This window comes from Scyliorhinus canicula, chromosome 14 (genome assembly GCF_902713615.1).
Source record: "Scyliorhinus canicula chromosome 14, sScyCan1.1, whole genome shotgun sequence".
Taxonomy (NCBI): Eukaryota; Metazoa; Chordata; class Chondrichthyes; order Carcharhiniformes; family Scyliorhinidae; genus Scyliorhinus; species Scyliorhinus canicula.
The window spans coordinates 74,553,168-74,568,578 of NC_052159.1; the positions used below are offsets into that span (position 1 = coordinate 74,553,168).

A 15,411-nucleotide genomic window follows, 5' to 3' on the forward strand; every position below is an offset into this window, starting at 1 on the left:
CATCTGTGACCTTTTTCTGGCTCCTGTGGGAGGAGACAGGCGCGGGTCCAAGGGAACGGCGCCAAGAGAAATCTGCGGCAGGGAGGTGAGGTTCCTGAGGCTGCAGATGGGATCCGTTTGCCCATTCTTGGCACGTCGGAGTCTTTTGCCTCTCGGACGGAAGCAGCGCCGGACTCACCGTAAAGAGAGATTAATTCGTGAACTCGGGGCTGGCCGCAGAAACCCATTGAGAAAATCTGCGCGGGAACGAGGGACAAATTGCAGGCAGAAAGAGGCGTACCCTCTCTGTTCTTGGTTCACTCCGAGATGACAGCGTATTGACGCTGGCTGCACGGCGAAGTGCGGGGGTTTTTTTTCCTCTCTCTTTTTTGGAAAGTAGGTCAGTAACTTCAATGTTCAGTCTCCTTCCGTCATTGCGCTGAAATTAGCCACTCCTTATGTAAGATGCTGCGACGTTTCAAAATAGGGTAGTGATGGGCTACCGGCTAAAAGGCTTTAACGCTAACATCCAGTGTCTGTGACAGCAGCGTCTTGTCAGATTTTGAGGTGGTTGCGCTTCAAAAGCAGTCAACCCGCAGGGAGACTTTTAGAACTCTGCAGTGGATGAATAAGTCAAAATAGTTAGACTGAGGAACGCTATCCAGGATATTCCTGCATGGCGGTGCTTACGTTGCCATGAGCAGGGAAGAGAGACTTGTGGAGAGTGATGTTGCTGGAGTTGAACTGTTCATAAAAATGGAAGTATTCGGCCAGTTTTTTGGCGATAGCTGGGATCAGATTCTGAAGAACCTCTCCTTGAATCTGGTCTCATCAATGATTTAAGGTCCAATATGGACTCAGACATGCAGCATCTGGAGAAAGATAAAATCGGGTTATTGCTTCAGCTCGGTGATCTTTCAGAGTTCTGAGGAATCGTGAACCTGCTTTATTTCAACGCCATCTAGGCAAATTCCACTTCCTATCTTGTTAAAACCGTGGGAAAAATAACATTCTAGCCCTCTCGCGGGCTGATCAGTGGCATTACCTTTCCTTTAATTGCAAAACAAAACTATCCAGCAACCTCCAGCTCTTGACCAAGCCCATGTTCTCCTTTCAAACCTGGCTGCCCATCTGCCCCTTTTATCTCTGTTAATTCTACCTGAGGAAGTGGGGGGCACTATCCCTAATGCTTTTGCCAACATGCCTGTCAGCCATATCGACTATCCCTTCCCTTCAACTATGCCTTCCAATCTGCCAACTGAATCTGCATGTTAACCTTCAGAGAATCTTGAACTAGGACTCTGAAGTCCCTTAGTGCTTCTGATTTCCTGAGCCTTTCCCCATTTAGAAAATAGTCTATGCCTCCATTCTTCCTTCCAAAGTGCATAACCTCACACTTTTCCACATTGTATTCCATCTGCCACTTTTCTTTGTCCATGCTCCTTGACTGTCCAAGTCCTTCTGCAGCCTCTCTGCTTCCTCAACACAACCTGTCCCTCTGCATATCTTTGTATCACCTGCAAACGTAGCAACAGTGCCCTCAGTTCCTTCTTCCAGATCGTTAATGTATATTGTGAAAAGTTGTGGTCCCAACACCGACCCCTAAGGCACACCCCTTTATCCCCACTCTCTGCCTTCTGCTAGTCAGCCAATCCTCCATCCATGCCATTATCTTACTCTCAACGCCATGAGCTCTTAACTTAGTTAACAACCTCCTATACGGCACCTTGTCAAAAGCCTTCTGGAAATCTAAATAGATCATCTCCACCGGTTCTCCTCTGTCTAACTTCCTTGTTACCGCCTCAAAGAATTCTAACAGATTTGTCAGAAATGACCCTCACTTGACGAAGCCGAGCTGACTCAGTCCTATTTTATCATGCACTTCCAAGTACTCCGCAATCTCATCTTTAATAATGGGCTCTAAAATCGTATCAATGACCGAAGTCAGGCTGACCGGCCTATAATTTCCCGTCTTCTGCCTTGCACTCTTCTTAAACAGGGGTGTTACATTTATCTCTTTTAGAACCCTGGGGTGTAGTCCATTCAGAACATGTGATTTACCCACCTTCAGACCTTTTTGTTTTCCCAGAACCTTCTCCTTAGTGATGGCCACTATACTCACCTCTGCCCCTGATTCTCCTGAAGTTCTGGTATCCCATTTGTGTCTTCTACCATGATGCCTGATGCAAAGTAACTATACAGTTCCTCTGCCATTTCTTTGTTTCCTATTACTATTTCTCCAGCCTCATTTTCCAGTGGTCCAATATCTAGTCTTGACTCTTTCTTACCTTTTATATATTGAAAACACTCTTGCTATCTTCTTTTATATTACTAGCTAACTTACACGTATATTTCATCTTTTCCCCCCTTATTGTGTTTTTAGTTGTCCTCTTCTCACTATTAAAGGCTTTCCAATCCTCTGGCTTCTCACTAATTCTCATCACCTTTATGTTTTTTCTTTTGCTTTTATTCTGTCCTTGACTTCCCTCATCAGTCATGGAAGCCTGGTCCTCCCCTTGGCATGTTTCCTCCTCCTTGGGATGAGTATTGGGGAAGATCCCGGACCTGGAGTTGCACCGGCTAATTATTGGGTGGGCGGGAGTACTTTAACACGGTCATTGATCCAGGGTGGACCGGTCGAGTTTGAGATCGAGGAGAGTGTCAGCAGTGGCAAAGGAGCTGAAGGGGTTTACGGAGCGCATGGGGGGACTTGACCAGTGGAGGTTTGGGAGGCCGAGGGCGAAGGAGTTTTCATACTTCTCCCATGTGACCTGAGATTTATTCACTGATTAATTTTTTTCTAGTGAGTAAGTCGTTGTTGGCGGGGGTGGTGGACTCGGGATACTCGGCGATTGTGGTCTCGGACCACTTGCCGCATTGGGTGGACTTGCAAATGGATCGGGGGCAGGGGGACTCAGCGCCCGCAGTGGAGGCTGGATGTAGGACTACTAGCAGATGAGGAGTTATGTGAGTGGGTGAGGGCCGCCATCAAGGGGTATGTGGAAGTAAATGGCACAGGTGAGGTCTCGGCCACCACGCTGTGGGAGGTACTCAAGGCAGTGGTTAAGGGGGAGTTTATATCGATTCAGGCGCACAGGGAGAACGAGGAGGGGGAAGAGATGGCAAGGTTGGTGGATGAGATCATGTGGGTGGATAGGACATACGCGGAGGCCCCCGTGGCAGGATTATTGAAGGAGAGGCAGAAGATCCAGATGGAGTTTGGGTTGGTGTCCATGAGAAGGCAGTGGGGCAGTTGTGGAGGGCCAGAGGGGCAGTATATGAGTACGAGGAGAAGGCTAGTCGGAATCTGGTCCACCAGCTCAGGAAGCAGGAGGCGGGGAGGGAGATTGACAGAGTGAAGGATAGTCAGGGTGGAGTGGTATTACAACCGGTGGGGGTGAATGGGATGTTTGAGAAGTTCTGTAGGAGGCTTTATGAATCGGATCCCCCAACCGGGGGGAGGGTAGGCAGTATTTTCTGGACGGACTGGAATTCCCCAGGGTGGATCAGGGCTTGGTCGAGGGGTTGAGAGCACCTTTGGACTGGTGGAGGTGCTGGAGGGTATGGGGGCAATGCAGGCAGGGAAGACCGAGGGCTTCCAGTAGAATTTTATAAAATGTTTTCAGGAGACCTGGGGCCCCTGCTGGTGAGGGCATTTAATGAGGCGAGGGAGAAGGGTGAACTCCCCCCTACATTATCATAGGGGTTGGAAAGGGATTGTGCTGAGGGGTGTTTCGCTATTTGCGGACGACCTGTTGCTGTATAAATTGGACCCACTGGAAAGCATAGGGTTTATTATGGACATTTTGGTGGAATTCGGCCAGTTTTCAGGGTATAAATTAAACTTGGGGAAGAGTGAGGTCTTCCCTATCCAGGCAATGGGGCAGGAGAGGAGTCTGGGCGAGCTGCCGTTTAAGCTAGCGGTGGCGCATTTGAGGTGTCAGGTTGGCACAGTAGCACAGTGGGTAGCACTGTTGCTTCACAGCGCAAGGATCCCAGGTTTGATTCCAGCTTTGGTCACTGTACGGAATCTGCACGTTCTCCCCATGTCTGCATGGGTTTCCTCCGGGTGCTCCAGTTTCCTCCCACAATTCCCGAAAAATGTGCTTGTTAGGTGAATTGGGCATTCTGAATTCTCCCTCTGTGTACCCGAACAGGCGTCGGAGTGTGGCGAATAGGGAATTTTCACAGTAACTTCACTGTAGTGTTAATGTAAGCCTATTTGTTACAATAATAAAATACTTTTATTCAAGATCTGGACGTCAGGTGGCGTGGAGGTGGGAGCAATCACATAAGTTGAATCTGGCTCGATTGGTGGAGCAAAGGAAGGGGGATTTAAGAGGTGGGATGTGCTTCCGTTGTCATTGGCGGGGCAGGTGCAGTCCTTGACGACTGTGCTCCCGAGGTTTTTGTTTGTTTTCCAGACCCTCCCGATTTTTATCTCAACGGCCTTTTGTAGGAAGGTTAACACATTGGTATCTGGATTTGTGTGGACAATGAAGGCCCCACGAGTAACAAAGGCGCTTTTGGAGTGGGGGCGAGGGAGGGGGGCGGCTTGGCCTTGCCAAATTTAATGAATTACTACTGGGGGCAAATATAGCCATGGTAAGACAGTGGGTAGTGGGGGAGGGGTCGGTATGGGAACAGATGGAGGCAGCCTCGTGTAAGGGTACTAGTTTGGGGCGTTTTTGACAGCTCCTCTGCCGTCTCACCGGCCAGGTACTCCACAAGTCCAGTAGTGTTGGCAGCCCTGAGGGTGTGGGGACAGTGGCAACAGCACTTGAAGCTTGAAGGGGTTTGGGCTCCGATCTGTGGGAATCACAGGATTGCTCTGGGGTCTGGATGGGGGTTTCAGGGTTGTCAGCGGCAGGGATCGGGCGGTTTTGGAATTTATTCATGGGGACAGCTTCCCGTGCTTGGAAGGACTGGTAGAGGAATATGAGTTGCCCAGCAGAAACGGGTTCCGATACTTACAGGTGCGGAATTATGTGAGAAAACAGGTGCTGTCCTTTCCTGATCTGCCGCCCCTAGAGTTGAAGGGCAAGGTGCTGGCGAGAGTAGAGGTTGGTGAGGACAGGGTGTCAGAAATATATAAAGAATTGATGGATTGGGCTGGCACACCGATAGGAGTAGTTAAGCAAAGGTAGTTGAGCTGCTCGCAGAAAAATACTTTTCACTGTACCTCAGTACACGTGACAATAAACAAATCCAAATCCAAGTGGGAGGAGGAGCTGGGGGCTGAGCTGGAGGCTGGGTTATGGGTGGAGGCGCTGAGGAGGGTGAATGCGTCTTCTTTGTGTGCTAGGTTGAGTCTCAATTTAAGGTAGTCCACAGGGCACATATGACGATGCATTGACTCATTACGTTCTCCTTCTTCCTACTTCATTTTATCAATTTTTGCAACCCCAGGACTCCACCCCCTAGGGTGACTACCCACTCTCGGTCTCAATTGGTCCCTCAAGAGAGGTGACCCTCTTCTGCTGCGATGCCTTAAAGGGACAATCTCCTCAAATCACCGCTGCTTTAGTACAGGTTCTTCAATGCCAGCAGTCTGTATCCTTTTAAATCTTTGCAAATTTATACTGTTTTGAAACAAACCTCTGCAGCAGAATTATTTGTGATGCCAGAAAAGAAGAAAAAAGCTGAAATGTGAATCTGTAAAATGGCTTTAGTCCTTTAGTGTATCAAACTACTGTATATGAAATGCCTTCTACCAATGAAGGAGACCAAAGGTTGGATTTTCCTGCTGTCAGAAATTGTGTGCTGGAGATGATGAGCAATGATACAGTGTTGGTGACCCCTGATAAGCTGTACGCTAATGGAGTTCTTGAGCAATCTGGGCCAGGAAGCATAATGTCATGGCCCACTACTTTGTGTTTGAAGGGAAATTAATGCCACTAATAAGAGATGGTGATTTGGTGGTAATGTCATTAGTAATCCCGAGGCCCAGGGTAAGGCTGGGGACATGGGTTCAAATTACACTCTGGCATTGGTGGAATTTAAATTCAATGAATAAATCTGGAATGTAAAGCTAGGTTCAGCAAAGGTGACCATGATAACTATCATTGATTGTTGTAAAAACACATCTGCTTCACCAATACCACATTAGGGAAGGAAATCTGCCATCCTTATCTAGTCTGGTCTACATGTGACTCCAGACCCACAGCAGTGTAGTTGACTCTGAAATGGCCATTAGGGATGTGTAACAAATGCCAGCAATGCCACATCCCTTGAAAGAATGAAAGGATAGACCAGCTGTGTTTATGTTTATCCTTGCCCTGCTGGACAGTGTATCATGAAACCCATATTGGCAGCCAATGACTTCAAACTTGAAAGGAATCAGAAGCATACTAATGTAGGGTGGGAATGAGATGAGGCCACAAATAGCACATCTGCTTAAATGGAACCTACAGATATCCTAAATATCGCTTTATTTGTTTTTTTTGTCGATTGGAGAGGGGAGCATTTCTTGAAAGTGCTTGGCAGTAAAAACAAATGAACAGTGTTATTTTAAAGGGATTTGTTTCTAACTTAGAATCAGATCATCCTTTAACATCCATTTGAAATTAACATGATTACTACACAGCAAATGTGGGGCAGGAGACTATGGAAAAACTCAAACTTCCTCATTAACTCTTATTTAGAATCAGATTTGAATTAACAATGAACCTACTTCATATGCTGGGGAAAATTTTACCGTGCCACATAGTTGGAGTGGGTGTCCAGGAGTCCACAGAGAGCCCAGAAGAGAATGCAACACAGCTGCCAGTGGCTTTTTAACCCAAACACTGCATTTGTACTGAACTCCTGGTTTGCTGACCAGTTTGCAAGGGTGACTGTGATGAAGACTTGCAGTTGAATAATTTCAAGAGTCACTGCAAGGATAACAGTTGGATTGTGAATATTGAGAAAAAGAGAAAGCAATTGGCATCAAGGAATCCAAGCATGGCAAGACTGTGACTTGCATCATGCCTCCCTCTGGTGTTGATGACTGTGAGAGCATGCAGGGAAGTACACTTCCATGTTGATAGGATGAAGGAGCCTGCCACAGTCAGCAAAAAGACATGGGGTTGGTGACCAAGAGGACTGTGGTGCTGCATGCTTGCTGAAAGTGCTGGAAATGGTTTAATGAGTTAAAAAGGGCAGAAAAGCTGAGTGCGATGGCACATTCAACGACCTCCATGCCTGTACGTAACAAGACCTGGACAAAATGTAGGTTTGGCTTGGTAAGTGACAGGCAAAATTAATGTACACAAGTGCCAGGCAATGACTATCCGCAACAAGCAAAGGAATTGATGACATGCAATTGAATTATTATGTTTAATTTCTGATCATCTCCCTCAGTGTACCCGATCAGGCGCCAGAGTGTGCTGACTAGACTTTTCGCAGTAACTTATTTGCAGTGTTAATGTAAGCCTACTTGTGACAATAATAAAGATTATTATTACAAGGCACAAGTCAGGACTATGATGCAATATTCCCATTTGCCTGGATCAATGCAACTTCAATCAGACTCGGCACTATCCAAGACAAAACTGCCCACTTGATTCAAGATTAATTTGCGTCAGTTTTGGTTCATGTTCAAATAAATGCTACAAAAAGTCTAATCTTTAATACTTTATTCACTTGAGGGTTATTCAGTAAATTTGGATATTTTTGTTTATTGTTCCCCCATCAAGATCATTATACCAGGAAGAGGGACGGAATCAGTAAAAAGGGAATTGGGTTTGGAGTACAGACGGAAAGGAATAGCTTCAACAGTGCTGAAGTAGAAATGTGGATCATCGGCGTAGGCTGTGCTTTTGAACGATGTGGCTGAGGGGCAGTGTTTAGAAGTGAAGTAAGTGGGGGCCAAGGATAGATCCTTGGGGAATATCAAAGGGAATGGTGCAGGGCCAGGAAAGGAGCCATTGCAAGTGATATTCTGAATACAATTAGATAGATAGGAATGGAACCAGATGAGAGGCCACTCTTCCAGCTGGAGAACAATGCAGAATGATATGGTCAGAAATGTCAGAGGATGCAGACTGTCAAGAAGAATGTGGAGGAAAGGTTTTCCTTTCTCACAGACAATATGTCGTTGTGACTTTAATAACACCTGTTTCAGTGGCTGGTAAAAATAGGGAAAACCCCAAGATGTTCTATAAATATATCAATGAAAAGAGGGATAACTAGGGAAAGAATAGGGCTCATTAGGGACCAACAGGGAAATCTGTGGGTGCATCCAGAGGACATTGGTAGGATGTTGAATGAAAATTTCACATCTGTCGTCACCCAAGAAAATTAGGAGGTAGGTATAGAACTCTGGGAGAGAGACTGTGAAGTTCTTGAGCAAATTTTCATAGTGAGTGACAAGGTATTGGAGATGTTGTCAGGCTTAAAAGTGGAGAAATATTCAGGTCCAGATGAATTGTGCCCTAGGAGGCTATGGGAAGGGAGGGAAGATATTGCAAGGACTCTGACCCAAATTTTTAATTTCTCTCTGGCCTCGGGGAGGTGCCAGAGGAGAACAGCTAATATGGTCCCACCATTTAAGAAAGGGTGTAGAGATAAGCCAGGGAACTACAGACCAGTGTGTCTCACATCAGTGGTAGGGAAAATATTGGAGAAACTCCTGAAGGAGATTATCTATCTCCACTTGGAGAGGAAAGGTTTGATCATGAATAGTCTGTATGGCTTTGTCAGAGGAAGGTCATGCCTAACAAATGTAATTACATTTTGTGAGCATGTGACAAGGTGCGGAGATGAGGGTAGTGATGTTGATGTAGTTTACATGGATTTCAGCAAAGCATTTGATAAGGTTCCACATTGGAGACTTTTAAAGAAGGCAAATGTACATGGGATACAGGGTAACTTGATAAAGTGGATTCAAAATTCGCTTAGCTGTTGGAGACAGAGGTTGATGACAGACGGCTGCTGTAGTAACTGGAAGTTAGTGTGCAGTGGATCTGTGCTGGGTCCCCTATTGTTGGTCATTTATATAAATGACATAGATGACAATATGGGGTAGTAGGATCAGTACATTTGCTGATGGCATAAAGATTGGCCAGGTGGTTAACAGTGAGGCTGAGTGCCTCAGGTTACAGGAAGATGTTGGCGGGATGGTCAAATGGGCAGAAAAGTTGCCGATGGAATTTAACCCTGAAAAGTGTAAAATGATGCTTTGGAAGGAGTAATGTGACAAGGAAGTACTCAATGAATGGCATGACACTGGTAAGTTCCGCCGAACAAAGCAACCTTAACGTGTCTGTCCATAGATCTCTGAAGGAAGAAGGGCATGTTAATCGGGTGGTGAAACACGCATATGGGACATTTGCCTTTATCAGTCAAGGCATAGATTACAAAAGCAGGGAGGTCATGCTGGAGTTGTGTAGAACTTTGGTGACATTTAAGTTATGAAGTGAAGTTGGATAGGCTCGTGTTGTTTTCACCGGAGTAGAGAAGATTGAGGGGTGACCAGATCATTATGTACAATATTATGAGTGGCATGGACAGGGTGGACAGGGAGCAGTGCTCCCATTAGTTGAAGGGTTATTTACAAAGGGACACAAGTTCAAGTTCAGGGACAGGAGATTTAGAGGGAATTTGATGAAAAAGCTTTTTACCCAGGAGGTGGTGACAGTCTGGAGTGCACTGCCTGGGAGAGTGGTAGACGTAGATTGCCTCACATCCTTTTAAAAGTACCTGGATGCATACTTGGCACATCATTACATTTAAGGCTAAGCACCAAGTGCTGGGAAATGGGATTAGGTAGGCAGGTCTGGTGTTTTTATGTGTTGGTGCAGACTCGATGGACTGAAGGGCCTCTTCTGCACTGTATTATTCTGTGATTCTGTGAGTACAGAAACCAGATAGGAGAGAATGAAATAGTTCAGGACAAGATGGGCATAAATGTGAGCAGGGGTAACATATTCAAGCACTTTGACCAAACATGGTGTTTAATTTTGCTTTATAATTCTCCTGTGAAGCACCTTGGGATGTTCTATTACATTAGCAGCGCTCATAAATGTAAGTTGTTGATGTTGTTATTGTGGCTGCTGCCAGGCGATTGTACATTAACTTGCATAATTCTGTTTCCTTGTTCCAATTCTATCTCTACAATAATGGAATGAGAGACTTTTCCTTTTTATACATGCAGTGGGGTCATTGCCATGGTAACTGATGGCCGCATGCGTGCTATCAATGAGGCTTTGCGCTTTCAGAAAGACTGCTGCATGGTAAAAGTGCTGCTCCCTTTTGTTCTGGTGCCTCCTTTACAATGGGAAAATAATGGAAGTAATTCCAACAACAATAACAATTTGGAATGACATACTTATATAACATAACAAATAAAGCTTCAACCACTAGTTTTATGCATCACTAGACTGAAAATTAATTACATGTGAGCATGTGAATTAGGAGCTGGAATTGACCCAATGGCCCCATAAGCTTTCTCCACCATTCAATAAGACCATGGCTGACCAGATTGTGGTCTCAATTCCGCCTACCCCCAATAACCTTTGAATCCCTTGTTAATCAAGAATCAGTCTACATGTACCTTAAAAATAGTCAATGATCCTGCCTCCCCTACTTACTGGGGAAGAGAACTCCCAAGTTCACGACCCTCTGAGAGAAAAATAGTCTTCTCATCTCCTTCTTAAACAGGAGATTTTGAAACCACATTCCCTAGTTCTTCTCTTTCCCACATGGGGATACATTCTTTCAGCATCTGCCCTGTCAAGTCTGCTCGGGATGTTATATGTTTCAGTAAGAGCATCTCTCAATCTTCCAAACTCCAATGGATACAGTCCAGCCTGTCCATCCTTTCCTCATAAGATAACACCCTCATTCTCGGTTTCAGTCAAGTGATCCTTCTCTGAACTGCTTCTCATACATTTATATTTTTTCTTAAATAAGGAGACCAAAACTGTACATAGTACTCTTGATGTGGTCTCACCAATGTCCAATACAACTGCAGTAAATCATCCCTGCTTTTATATTTCATTCCCCCTTCTGCAATAAATGGCAACATTCCATTTGCCTTCCTAATCCTTGCTACACCTGCATACTAACTTTTCCTGGTTCATGTATCAGGACACCTAGGTCCTTCTGTACCATGGTGTTCTGCAATCTCTCCCCATTTAAACAATATACTGGACAAGGCCTGATACCCAACTGCCAAATTTTTGCCCACTAACTTAATCTTATGTTCCTTTGCAGACTCCTTGGGCGGGATTCTCCGGAAATCGGCGGGGCGGGCACAAATGTCGCAGTGGAGTGGCGGGAAACACTCTGGCATCGGGCCACCCCAAAGGTGCAGAATCCTCCGCACCTTCAGGGGCTAAGCCGGCGCCGGAGTGGTTTGCGCCCTGCCGGCCAGCGTGGAAGGCCTTTGGTGCCAGGGCCGACGGGACTCCGCCAGCCGGCACGGGTCCGCGCCTGCGTGGGAACGTCAGCGGCTGCTGACGCCATCCCCGCGCATGTGCAGGGGGGGTTCACCTTCACGTCGGCCATCGCGGAGGCTTACACGGCCGGTGTGTAGGAATAGAGTGCCCCCACGACACAGTCTCGCCTGCGGATCGGTGGGCCCCAATCGCGGGCCAGGCCACCATGGGCGCATCCTCTGGGGCCAGATTTCCCCGTGCACCCCCGGAGGACCCCGGAGCCCGCCTGCACCACCAGGTCCCACCGGTAAGGGACTAAAACCAATTTCCGCTGGCGGGACCTGCATAGAACGGATGGGAATTCGGCCCATCGCGGGCTGGAGAGTCGCCGGGGGGAGCCCGCCAACCAGCGCGGCGCGATTCCCGCCCCTGTCAAATCCCCGGCGCCGGAGAATTCGGCAGCCAGCGGGGGCGGGATTCACGCCACCCCCTGCCGATTCTCTGACCCGGCGGGGGGGTCAGAGAATCCTGCCCCTTATATTTTATTCACAACTTACTTTCCGACCTATCTTTGTATCACCAGCAAATTTAGCAACCATTTATTCATCCAAGTTATCAATATAAATTGTAAATAGTTGAGGCCCCAGCACTGATCCCTGTGGCACTCCACTAGTCCCATCTTATAAACCCCCAAATGACTCATTTATGCCTACTGTCTGTTAACTAACCAATGCTCTATCCATGCTAATATAGTATCCCCAACACACAAGCTCTTATTTTGGATAGTAACCTTTGATGTGGCACCTTGTCAAATGCCTTCTGAAAATCTAAATACAGTAAATCCACTGGTTCCCCTTTATCCACATTGCTTGTTACTTCCTCAAAGAACTCCAATAAATTAGTCAAACATGGTTTCCTGTTCACAAAACCATGTTGACTGCCTGATTGCATAGCAATTTTCTAAAAGCCTTGGTACAACTGCCTTAATAATAGATTCCAGAAATTTCCCCATGGCAGATGTTAAACTTGTAGTTTCCTATTTTTTGTTTCCCTCCTTTCTTGAATAGGTCTTGATTTGGGCAGCACGGTAGCATTGTGGATAGCACAATTGCTTCACAGCTCCAGGGTCCCAGGTTTGATTCCGGCTTGGGTTACTGTCTGTGCGGAGTCTGCACATCCTCCCCGTGTGTGCGTGGGTTTCCTCCGGGTGCTCTGGTTTCCTCCCACAGACCAAAGATGTGCAGGTTAGGTGGATTGGCCATGATAAATTGCCCTTAGTGTCCAAAATTGCACTTAGTGTTGAGTGGGGTTAGTGGGTTATGGGGATTAGGGTGGAGGTGTTGACCTTGGGTAGGGTGCTTTTTCCAAGAGCCAGTGCAGACTCAATGGGCCGAATGGCCTCCTTCTGCACTGTAAATTCCATGAAATCTATAAGTTCAGTCACATTTGTATTTTCCAATCTGATGGAACCTTTCCAGAATCTCGGGAACTTTGGAAAATTAAAACAAATGAACCATTTTCTATCAGTAGCCAGTGAAGACAGGCACAAAATATCTGTTCAATTTATCCACTATTTCCTTATTTTCCATTATGATTTCCTAATTTGCACTCTCTAGAGGACCAATGCTCACTTCACTTACGCTTTTCATTTTTAAAAGCCTGTAGAAACTCTTACTATTTGTTTTCAAATTTCTATTTGGCTTTTCTTGTACTCTAATTTCTCCCTTCTTATACTTATTTTAGCCATTCTTTGCTTTTTTTAAAAATTTCTTTTTCTGAGTTACAAAGCCAAGGCTCAGAGTGTGGACAGGGGAAACCCCCTAATCCAGCTCCTTGCCTGCTCCAAAAAACAATTTAAATTTAATCCAATTCATGGTCCCCACAAGAGAGACATACCAAATCTGAGCCATAAGGCTGAGCAGATACTTCACTTGATCTTAGCCAAAAGGCCGAGAAGCAATTTATTTGCTTTTTAAAAATACCATTCAAGCTTCTGACATGCCACTCATCCTCCAGAATTTTACACTTTGATCTCAATTTGATTCTGGGCTAGTTATCCATTTATGAGACTATGTACTCCTGCTGGAGCGGAATCGTTTCTATTTTGTACTGGCACTGGGAGCGGTGCCCAGAAGCGAACCAGTGTCGTTTGCAATGCGACATATATGCATGACGGGGATCGCAAGGAATTCTGTCACAAATTGCGCCATTAGGCCGCCCTTTTGAGCGAGTGGCCCAATAACAAAGTCTGACGGCTAGCCCCCCTGCAACATGAATCCTACACTCCCCTGACAAGTAGGAGCATCTCCCCACCATGGGAATATCAGGTCATCCCCCTCACAGAATGCATGATCCCCTTCAACCTCCAATCATATATCCCCATCAGAGACCCCTACCAGACCCCCCAACCAGAGACCCCATCAGACCTCCACACCAAAAACCACCATCAAAGACCCTCATCAGACCCTCCACCAAAGGTTGCCACCAGTGAACCTCATCAGAGACCCCCATTGGATCCCCATTAAGAGACACCCATCAGAGACCCTCCCATCAGCAATCCCCCATAACAGGGAAATCCCCCATAGCAGAGAACCCCCCATAGAAGAGAGTCCCTTCCCATCAGTTACCCCTGCATGGAAGCTAAAGAGCAGTCGAGGCAGAAAAAGTGAAAAAAATCATTGCTTTTTCACTCACCTGTTCCTTTTACCTGCTGCCTCAGAAATATGTTTAGAAAGCAACAGCTGAAACTTAATGGAACACCAAAATCAAATCACAGGTCTTTAAACCTCCTCAGATCATTTGATCTGCAAGGCTTTTATTCACTTCAAAGTGAATTAGCTTTTAGTAGGCTGTAATGGACAGCCAGGTGTCTGGACTGTTTATTTCATTTCCCTTCACGCTTTAATAGAACTGAACTACCTTAAGACCATAAGACATAGGAGCGGAAGTAAGGCCATTCGACCCATCGAGTCCACTCCACCATTCAATCATGGTTGATTTCAACTCCATTTACCCGCTCTCTCCCCATAGCCCTTAATTCCTCGAGAAATCAAGAATTTATCAATTTCTGTCTTAAAGACACTCAATGTCCCGGCCTCCACCGCCCTCTGTGGCAATGAATTCCACGGACCTACCACTCTCTAGCTGAAGAAATTTCTCCTCATCTCTGTTCTAAAGTGACTCCCTTTTATTCTAAGGCTGTGGCCCCGCGTCCTAGTCTCCCCTGCTAATGGAAACAACTTCCCTACGTCCATCCTATCCAAGCCATTCATTATCTTGTAAGTTTCTATTAGATCTCCCCTCAACCTCCTAAACTCCAATGAATATAATCCCACGATCCTCAGACGTTCATCGTATGTTAGGCCTACCATTCCTGGGATCATCCGTGTGAATCTCCGCTGGACCCGCTCCAGTGCCAGTATGTCCTTCCTGAGGTGTGGGGCCCAAAATTGCTCACAGTATTCTAAATGGGGCCTAACTAGTGCTTTATAAAGCCTCAGAAGTACATCCCTGCTTTTATACTCCAAGCCTCTTGAGATAAATGACAACATTACATTTGCTTTCTTAATTACGGACTCAACCTGCAAGTTTAACTTGCTTAACCTCAACTTGCTGTGATACTAACTGCAATGTTTATAAATATCTGGCTATGATTGACAGCTCATGACCACAGGGAGGAAGGAGACAGGGAACAATAGAGGAGAACCAGACAGGGGGGAGGCAAGCGAATGATAGCCGGAAGGAGAGCACAGGAAACAACAACAAACTTGGCAAACACAGTCATAGAGAGCAAGGAAAATACGGGCGAAAGACTGGACGAATAGCCAAAGCGGAGGTGAACACGCAACGACAATGGCAGAGAAAACCATCCGGGAGAAGCAAGTAACAGCACCAACACCAGATCCAATCTCGTATTGCCCTCTCTGTATTGGGCATAACTAATGTAATTGTTTCTTTGCCACCCAAATGTATATGTACCTCCGCAGTTCCCCCCCCCCCCCACCCACAAACAGGTGCCTACATATTTGTTAAAAATAATAATGCTAAATGTACAGAGTTGCTGTTGTTG

General features: G+C 46.1%; 1 non-coding gene across 1 annotated transcript; it reads right to left on the minus strand.

The window, feature by feature from the left end:
* Positions 1-13,103: 13,103 nt before the first annotated feature.
* Positions 13,104-13,303, minus strand: LOC119977915. The gene has a single exon (XR_005463321.1). It is a non-coding gene; the product is annotated as a U2 spliceosomal RNA (small nuclear RNA).
* Positions 13,304-15,411: the final 2,108 nt, after the last annotated feature.